At 42.4% G+C, this 7,634-nt stretch overlaps 13 non-coding genes and 2 pseudogenes across 13 annotated transcripts; all 15 read left to right on the top strand.

Annotated features, from left to right (window-relative positions):
- The first annotated feature begins 58 nt into the window (after positions 1 to 58).
- Positions 59 to 177, top strand: LOC113758178. The gene has a single exon (XR_003466621.1). It is a non-coding gene; the product is annotated as a 5S ribosomal RNA (ribosomal RNA).
- A 416-nt stretch (positions 178 to 593) lies between these two features.
- LOC113758149 lies at positions 594 to 711 on the top strand. The gene has a single exon (XR_003466594.1). It is a non-coding gene; the product is annotated as a 5S ribosomal RNA (ribosomal RNA).
- Positions 712 to 1,127: 416 nt separating this feature from the next.
- LOC113758156 lies at positions 1,128 to 1,246 on the top strand. The gene has a single exon (XR_003466600.1). It is a non-coding gene; the product is annotated as a 5S ribosomal RNA (ribosomal RNA).
- Positions 1,247 to 1,661: 415 nt separating this feature from the next.
- On the top strand, positions 1,662 to 1,780 carry LOC113758158. Its single transcript, XR_003466602.1, has one exon. It is a non-coding gene; the product is annotated as a 5S ribosomal RNA (ribosomal RNA).
- A 416-nt stretch (positions 1,781 to 2,196) lies between these two features.
- LOC113758155 lies at positions 2,197 to 2,315 on the top strand. Its single transcript, XR_003466599.1, has one exon. It is a non-coding gene; the product is annotated as a 5S ribosomal RNA (ribosomal RNA).
- A 415-nt stretch (positions 2,316 to 2,730) lies between these two features.
- On the top strand, positions 2,731 to 2,849 carry LOC113758194 (annotated as a pseudogene).
- A 416-nt stretch (positions 2,850 to 3,265) lies between these two features.
- Positions 3,266 to 3,384, top strand: LOC113758162. The gene has a single exon (XR_003466606.1). It is a non-coding gene; the product is annotated as a 5S ribosomal RNA (ribosomal RNA).
- Positions 3,385 to 3,779: 395 nt separating this feature from the next.
- LOC113758182 lies at positions 3,780 to 3,898 on the top strand. The gene has a single exon (XR_003466625.1). It is a non-coding gene; the product is annotated as a 5S ribosomal RNA (ribosomal RNA).
- A 414-nt stretch (positions 3,899 to 4,312) lies between these two features.
- LOC113758187 lies at positions 4,313 to 4,430 on the top strand. Its single transcript, XR_003466629.1, has one exon. It is a non-coding gene; the product is annotated as a 5S ribosomal RNA (ribosomal RNA).
- Positions 4,431 to 4,842: 412 nt separating this feature from the next.
- Positions 4,843 to 4,961, top strand: LOC113758177. Its single transcript, XR_003466620.1, has one exon. It is a non-coding gene; the product is annotated as a 5S ribosomal RNA (ribosomal RNA).
- A 415-nt stretch (positions 4,962 to 5,376) lies between these two features.
- On the top strand, positions 5,377 to 5,495 carry LOC113758171. The gene has a single exon (XR_003466614.1). It is a non-coding gene; the product is annotated as a 5S ribosomal RNA (ribosomal RNA).
- Positions 5,496 to 5,912: 417 nt separating this feature from the next.
- Positions 5,913 to 6,031, top strand: LOC113758154. The gene has a single exon (XR_003466598.1). It is a non-coding gene; the product is annotated as a 5S ribosomal RNA (ribosomal RNA).
- A 416-nt stretch (positions 6,032 to 6,447) lies between these two features.
- LOC113758143 lies at positions 6,448 to 6,566 on the top strand. The gene has a single exon (XR_003466588.1). It is a non-coding gene; the product is annotated as a 5S ribosomal RNA (ribosomal RNA).
- A 415-nt stretch (positions 6,567 to 6,981) lies between these two features.
- Positions 6,982 to 7,100, top strand: LOC113758142. Its single transcript, XR_003466587.1, has one exon. It is a non-coding gene; the product is annotated as a 5S ribosomal RNA (ribosomal RNA).
- A 415-nt stretch (positions 7,101 to 7,515) lies between these two features.
- Positions 7,516 to 7,634, top strand: LOC113758193 (annotated as a pseudogene).

Here is a 7,634-nt window from a genome sequence, read left to right as displayed (position 1 = left end):
ATTGACGCTTAAAATGAATTCTGGTCTAGAAAAGCCACACTGCTTCGCTGGACGTTGTGGGTGCGATCATACCAGCACTAATGCACCGTATCCCATCAGAACTCCGAAGTTAAGCGTGCTTGGGCGTGAGCAGTATTAGGATGGGTGACCCCTTGGGAATTCCTCTTGTTGCACCCCTCTCTTTTTTGTTTCGAAATTCAAATTTTCTATTCGTTCTTTATCCTGTAGTAATTTAGGTCCTTCGGAACGATTGCTTTATATTTTGCTTCTTCTCGAAGCATGAAGGCAGATCTGAAGGCGCGAGAGAATTCAGGAACGGTACGGCTCGATCAAAGCCCGGATCATCGCTCAAATTTGTCGGCGCAAATGTATCGGCGCTAGCGTGATGGATTGATTTCATGACAATTTATTGTTGCGCGATGAGGGAAAAAAACAGGGTGCAAATCAATAACAAAAAAAAATATGAAAGCAAATAAATAAAAGGATAAGAGAAAAATGCTTGAATTGACGCTTAAAATGAATTTCGGTCTAGAAAAGCCACGCTGCTTCGCAGGACGGGGTAGTTTAAAAGAATAAAGCGAAAGGAACATGGCGGGTGCGATCATACCAGCACTAATGCACCGGATCCCATCAGAACTCCGAAGTTAAGCATGCTTGGGCGAGAGTAGTACTAGGATGGGTGACCCCTGGGAATTCCTCTTGTTGCACCCCTCTTTTTTTTGTTTCGAAATTCAAAATTTCTATTCGTTCTTTATCCTGTAGTAATTTAGGTCCTTCGGAACGATTGCTTTATATTTTGCTTCTTCTCGAAGCTTGAAGGCGGATCTGAAGGCGCGAGACAAATCAGGAACGGTACGGCTCGATCAAAGCCCGAATCGTCGCTCAAATTTGTCGGCGCAAATGTATCAGCGCAAGTGTGAAGGATTGATTTCATGATAATTTAGAGTTGCGGGATGATGGAAAAAAACAGGGGGCAAATCAATAACAAAAAAAAATATGAAAGCAAATAAATAAAAGGATAATAGGAAAATGCTTGAATTGACGCTTAAAATGAATTTCGGTCTAGAAAAGCCACACTGCTTCGCAGGACGGGGTAGTTTAAAAGAATAAAGCGAAATGAACATGGCGGGTACGATCATACCAGCACTAATGCACCGGATCCCATCAGAACTCCGAAGTTAAGCATGCTTGGGCGAGAGTAGTACTAGGATGGGTGACCCCCTGGGAATTCCTCTTGTTGCACCCCCCTCTTTTTTGTTTCGAAATTCAAATTTTCTATTCGTTCTTTATCCTGTAGTAATTTAGGTCCTTCGGAACGATTGCTTAAAATTTTGCTTCTTGTCAAAGCGTGAAGGAGGATCTGAAGGCGCGAGACAAATTAGGAACGGTACGGCTCGATCAAAGCCCGGATCGTCGCTCAAATTTGTCGGCGCAAATGTATCACCGCAAGCGTGAAGGATTGATTTCATGATAATTTAGAGTTGCGGGAAGATGGAAAAAAACAGGGTGCAAATCAATAACAAAAAAAAATATAAAGTAAATAAATAAAAGCATAAGAGGAAAATGCTTCAATTGACGCTTAAAATGAATTCTGGTCTAGAAAAGCCACACTGCTTCGCTGGACGGGGTAGTTTAAAAGAATAATGCGAAAGGAACATGGCGGGTGCGATCATAGCAGCACTAATGCACCGGATCCCATCAGAACTCCGAAGTTAAGCATGCTTGGGCGAGAGTAGTACTAGGATGGGTGACCCCCTGGGAATTCCTCTTGTTGCACCCCTCTCTTTTTTGTTTCGAAATTCAAAATTTCTATTCGTTCTTTATCCTGTAGTAATTTAGGTCCTTCGGAACGATTGCTTTATATTTTGCTTCTTCTCGAAGCATGAAGGCGGATCTGAAGGCGCGAGACAAATCAGGAACGGTACGGCTCGATCAAAGCCCGAATCGTCGCTCAAATTTGTCGGCGCAAATGTATCAGCGCAAGTGTGAAGGATTGATTTCATGATAATTTAGAGTTGCGGGATGATGGAAAAAAACAGGGGGCAAATCAATAACAAAAAAAAATATGAAAGCAAATAAATAAAAGGATAATAGGAAAATGCTTGAATTGACGCTTAAAATGAATTTCGGTCTAGAAAAGCCACACTGCTTCGCAGGACGGGGTAGTTTAAAAGAATAAAGCGAAAGGAACATGGCGGGTACGATCATACCAGCACTAATGCACCGGATCCCATCAGAACTCCGAAGTTAAGCATGCTTGGGCGAGAGTAGTACTAGGATGGGTGACCCCCTGGGAATTCCTCTTGTTGCACCCCTCTTTTTTTTGTTTCGAAATTCAAATTTTCTATTCGTTCTTTATCCTGTAGTAATTTAGGTCCTTCGGAACGATTGCTTAATATTTTGCTTCTTGTCAAAGCGTGAAGGAGGATCTGAAGGCGCGAGACAAATCAGGAACGGTACGGCTCGATCAAAGCCCGGATCGTCGCTCAAATTTGTCGGCGCAAATGTATCACCGCAAGCGTGAAGGATTGATTTCATGATAATTTAGAGTTGCGGGAAGATGGAAAAAAACAGGGTGCAAATCAATAACAAAAAAAAATATAAAGTAAATAAATAAAAGGATAAGAGGAAAATGCTTCAATTGACGCTTAAAATGAATTCCGGTCTAGAAAAGCCACACTGCTTCGCTGGACGGGGTAGTTTAAAAGAATAAAGTGAAAGGAACGTTGTGGGTGAGATCATACCAGCACTAATGCACCGTATCCCATCAGAACTCCGAAGTTAAGCGTGCTTGGGCGTGAGCAGTATTAGGATGGGTGACCCCTTGGGAATTGTTCTTGTTGCACCCCTCTCTTTTTTGCTTCGAAATTCAAATTTTCTATTCGTTCTTTATCCTGTAGTAATTTAGGTCCTTCGGAACGATTGCTTTATATTTTGCTTCTTCTCGAAGGATGAAGGCGGATCTGAAGGCGCGAGAGAATTCAGGAACGGTACGGCTCGATCAAAGCCCGGATCATCGCTCAAATTTGTCGGCGCAAATGTATCAGCGCTAGCGTGATGGATTGATTTGATGACAATTTATTGTTGCGCGATGAGGGAAAAAAACAGGGTGCAAATCAATAACAAAAAAAAATATGAAAGCAAATAAACAAAAGGGTAAGAGAAAAATGCTTGAATTGACGCTTAAAATGAATTTCGGTCTAGAAAAGCCACACTGCTTCGCAGGACGGGGTAGTTTAAAAGAATAAAGTGAAAGGAACATGGCGGGTACGATCATACCAGCACTAATGCACCGGATCCCATCAGAACTCCGAAGTTAAGCATGCTTGGGCGAGAGTAGTACTAGGATGGGTGACCCCCTGGGAATTCTTCTTGTTGCACCCCTCTTTTTTTTGTTTCGAAATCCAAATTTCCTATTCGTTCTTTATCCTGTAGTAATTTAGCTCCGTCGGAACGATTGCTTAATATTTTGCTTCTTGTCGAAGCGTGAAGGAGGATCTGAAGGCGCGAGACAAATCAGGAACGGTACGGCTCGATCAAATTTGTCGACGCAAATGTATCACCGCAAGCGTGAAGGATTGATTTCATGATAATTTAGAGTTGCGGGATGATGGAAAAAAACAGGGTGCAAATCAATAACAAAAAAAATATAAAGTAAATAAATAAAAGGATAAGAGGAAAATGCTTCAATTGACGCTTAAAATGAATTCCGGTCCAGAAAAGCCACACTGCTTCGCTGGACGGGGTAGTTTAAAAGAATAAAGCGAAAGGAACGTTATGGGTGCGATCATACCAGCACTAATGCACCGTATCCCATCAGAACTCCGAAGTTAAGCGTGCTTGGGCGTAAGCAGTATTAGGATGGGTGACCCCCTGGGAAGTCCTCGTGATGCACCCCTCTCTTTTTTGTTTCGAAATCCAAATTTCCTATTCGTTCTTTATCCTGTAGTAATTTAGCTCCGTCGGAACGATTGCTTAATATTTTGCTTCGTGTCGAAGCGTGAAGGAGGATCTGAAGGCGCGAGACAAATCAGGAACGGTACGGCTCGATCAAAGCCCGGATCGTCGCTCAAATTTGTCGGCGCAAATGTATCAGCGCAAGCGTGAAGGATTGATTTCATGATAATTTAGAGTTGCGGGATGATGGAAAAAAACAGGGGGCAAATCAATAACAAAAAAAAATATGAAAGCAAATAAATAAAAGGATAATAGGAAAATGCTTGAATTGACGCTTAAAATGAATTTCGGTCTAGAAAAGCCACACTGCTTCGCAGGACGGGTAGTTTTAAAAGATAAAGCGAAAGGAATATGCGGGTGCGATCATACCAGCACTAATGCACCGGATCCATCAGAACTTCGAAATTAAGCGTGTTTGGGCGAGAGTAGTACTTGATTGGGTGACCCCCTGGGAAGTCCTCGTGTTGCACCCCTCTCTTTTTTGTTTCGAAATCCAAATTTCCTATTCGTTCTTTATCCTGTAGTAATTTAGCTCCGTCGGAACGATTGCTTAATATTTTGCTTCTTGTCGAAGCGTGAAGGCGGATCTGAAGGCGCGAGACAAATCAGGAACGGTACGGCTCGATCAAAGCCCGGATCGTCGCTCAAATTTGTCGGCGCAAATGTATCAGCGCAAGCGTGAGGATTGATTCATGATAATTTAGAGTTGCGGGATGATGGAAAAAAATAGGGTGCAAATCAATAACAAAAAAAGTATAAAGTAAATAAATAAAAGGATAAGAGGAAAATGCTTCAATTGACGCTTAAAATGAATTCCGGTCTAGAAAAGCCACACTGCTTCGCTGGACGGGGTAGTTTAAAAGAATAAAGCGAAAGGAACGTTGTGGGTGCGATCATACCAGCACTAATGCACCGTATCCCATCAGAACTCCGAAGTTAAGCGTGCTTGGGCGTGAGCAGTATTAGGATGGGTGACCCCTTGGGAATTCCTCTTGTTGCACCCCTCTCTTTTTTGTTTCGAAATTCAAATTTTCTATTCGTTCTTTATCCTGTAGTAATTTGGGTCCTTCGGAACGATTGCTTTATATTTTGCTTCTTCTCGAAGCATGAAGGCGGATCTGAAGGCGCGAGAGAATTCAGGAACGGTACGGCTCGATCAAAGCCCGGATCATCGCTCAAATTTGTCGGCGCAAATGTATCAGGCGCTAGCGTGATGGATTGATTTCATGACAATTTATGTTGCGCGATGAGGGAAAAAAAAGGGTGCAAATCAATAACAAAAAAAAATATGAAAGCAAATAAATAAAAGGATAAGAGAAAAATGCTTGAATTGACGCTTAAAATGAATTTCGGTCTAGAAAAGCCACACTGCTTCGCAGGACGGGGTAGTTTAAAAGAATAAAGCGAAAGGAACATGGCGGGTGCGATCATACCAGCACTAATGCACCGGATCCCATCAGAACTCCGAAGTTAAGCATGCTTGGGCGAGAGTAGTACTAGGATGGGTGACCCCTGGGAATTTCCTCTTGTTGCACCCCTCTCTTTTTTTGTTTCGAAATTCAAATTTTCTATTCGTTCTTTATCCTGTAGTAATTTAGGTCCTTCGGAACGATTGCTTTATATTTTGCTTCTTCTCGAAGCATGAAGGCGGATCTGAAGGCGCGAGACAAATCAGGAACGGTACGGCTCGATCAAAGCCCGAATCGTCGCTCAAATTTGTCGGCGCAAATGTATCAGCGCAAGTGTGAAGGATTGATTTCATGATAATTTAGAGTTGCGGGATGATGGAAAAAAACGGGGGGCAAATCAATAACAAAAAAAAATATGAAAGCAAATAAATAAAAGGATAATAGGAAAATGCTTGAATTGACGCTTAAAATGAATTTCGGTCTAGAAAAGCCACACTGCTTCGCAGGACGGGGTAGTTTAAAAGAATAAAGCGAAAGGAACATGGCGGGTACGATCATACCAGCACTAATGCACCGGATCCCATCAGAACTCCGAAGTTAAGCATGCTTGGGCGAGAGTAGTACTAGGATGGGTGACCCCCTGGGAATTCCTCTTGTTGCACCCCCCTCTTTTTTGTTTCGAAATTCAAATTTTCTATTCGTTCTTTATCCTGTAGTAATTTAGGTCCTTCGGAACGATTGCTTAATATTTTGCTTCTTGTCAAAGCGTGAAGGAGGATCTGAAGGCGCGAGACAAATTAGGAACGGTACGGCTCGATCAAAGCCCGGATCGTCGCTCAAATTTGTCGGCGCAAATGTATCACCGCAAGCGTGAAGGATTGATTTCATGATAATTTAGAGTTGCGGGATGATGGAAAAAAACAGGGTGCAAATCAATAACAAAAAAAAATATGAAAGTAAATAAATAAAAGCATAAGAGGAAAATGCTTCAATTGACGCTTAAAATGAATTCTGGTCTAGAAAAGCCACACTGCTTCGCTGGACGGGGTAGTTTAAAAGAATAATGCGAAAGGAACATGGCGGGTGCGATCATACCAGCACTAATGCACCGGATCCCATCAGAACTCCGAAGTTAAGCATGCTTGGGCGAGAGTAGTACTAGGATGGGTGACCCCCTGGGAATTCCTCTTGTTGCACCCCTCTCTTTTTTGTTTCGAAATTCAAAATTTCTATTCGTTCTTTATCCTGTAGTAATTTAGGTCCTTCGGAACGATTGCCTTATATTTTGCTTCTTCTCGAAGCATGAAGGCGGATCTGAAGGCGCGAGACAAATCAGGAACGGTACGGCTCGATCAAAGCCCGGATCGTCGCTCAAATTTGTCGGCGCAAATGTATCAGCGCAAGCGTGAAGGATTGATTTCATGATAATTTAGAGTTGCGGGATGATGGAAAAAAATAGGGGGCAAATCAATAACAAAAAAAAATATGAAAGCAAATAAATAAAAGGATAATAGGAAAATGCTTCAATTGACACTTAAAATGAATTTCGGTCTAGAAAAGCCACACTGCTTCGCAGGACGGGGTAGTTTAAAAGAATAAAGCGAAAGAACATGGCGGGTGCGATCATACCAGCACTAATGCACCGGATCCCATCAGAACTCCGAAGTTAAGCATGCTTGGGCGAGAGTAGTACTAGGATGGGTGACCCCCTGGGAATTCCTCTTGTTGCACCCCTCTCTTTTTTGTTTCGAAATTCAAATTTTCTATTCGTTCTTTATCCTGTAGTAATTTAGGTCCTTCGGAACGATTGCCTTATATTTTGCTTCTTCTCGAAGCATGAAGGCGGATCTGAAGGCGCGAGACAAATCAGGAACGGTACGGCTCGATCAAAGCCCGGATCGTCGCTCAAATTTGTCGGCGCAAATGTATCACCGCAAGCGTGAAGGATTGATTTCATGATAATTTAGAGTTGCGGGAAGATGGAAAAAAACAGGGTGCAAATCAATAACAAAAAAAAATATAAAGTAAATAAATAAAAGGATAAGAGGAAAATGCTTCAATTGACGCTTAAAATGAATTCCGGTCTAGAAAAGCCACACTGCTTCGCTGGACGGGGTAGTTTAAAAGAATAAAGTGAAAGGAACGTTGTGGGTGAGATCATACCAGCACTAATGCACCGTATCCCATCAGAACTCCGAAGTTAAGCGTGCTTGGGCGTGAGCAGTATTAGGATGGGTGACCCCTTGGGAATTGTTCTTGTTGCACCCC

This window comes from Coffea eugenioides, unplaced genomic scaffold (assembly GCF_003713205.1).
Source record: "Coffea eugenioides isolate CCC68of unplaced genomic scaffold, Ceug_1.0 ScVebR1_374;HRSCAF=1042, whole genome shotgun sequence".
Lineage (NCBI taxonomy): Eukaryota > Viridiplantae > Streptophyta > Magnoliopsida > Gentianales > Rubiaceae > Coffea > Coffea eugenioides.
This window is presented reverse-complemented; position numbering and strand designations above follow the sequence as displayed.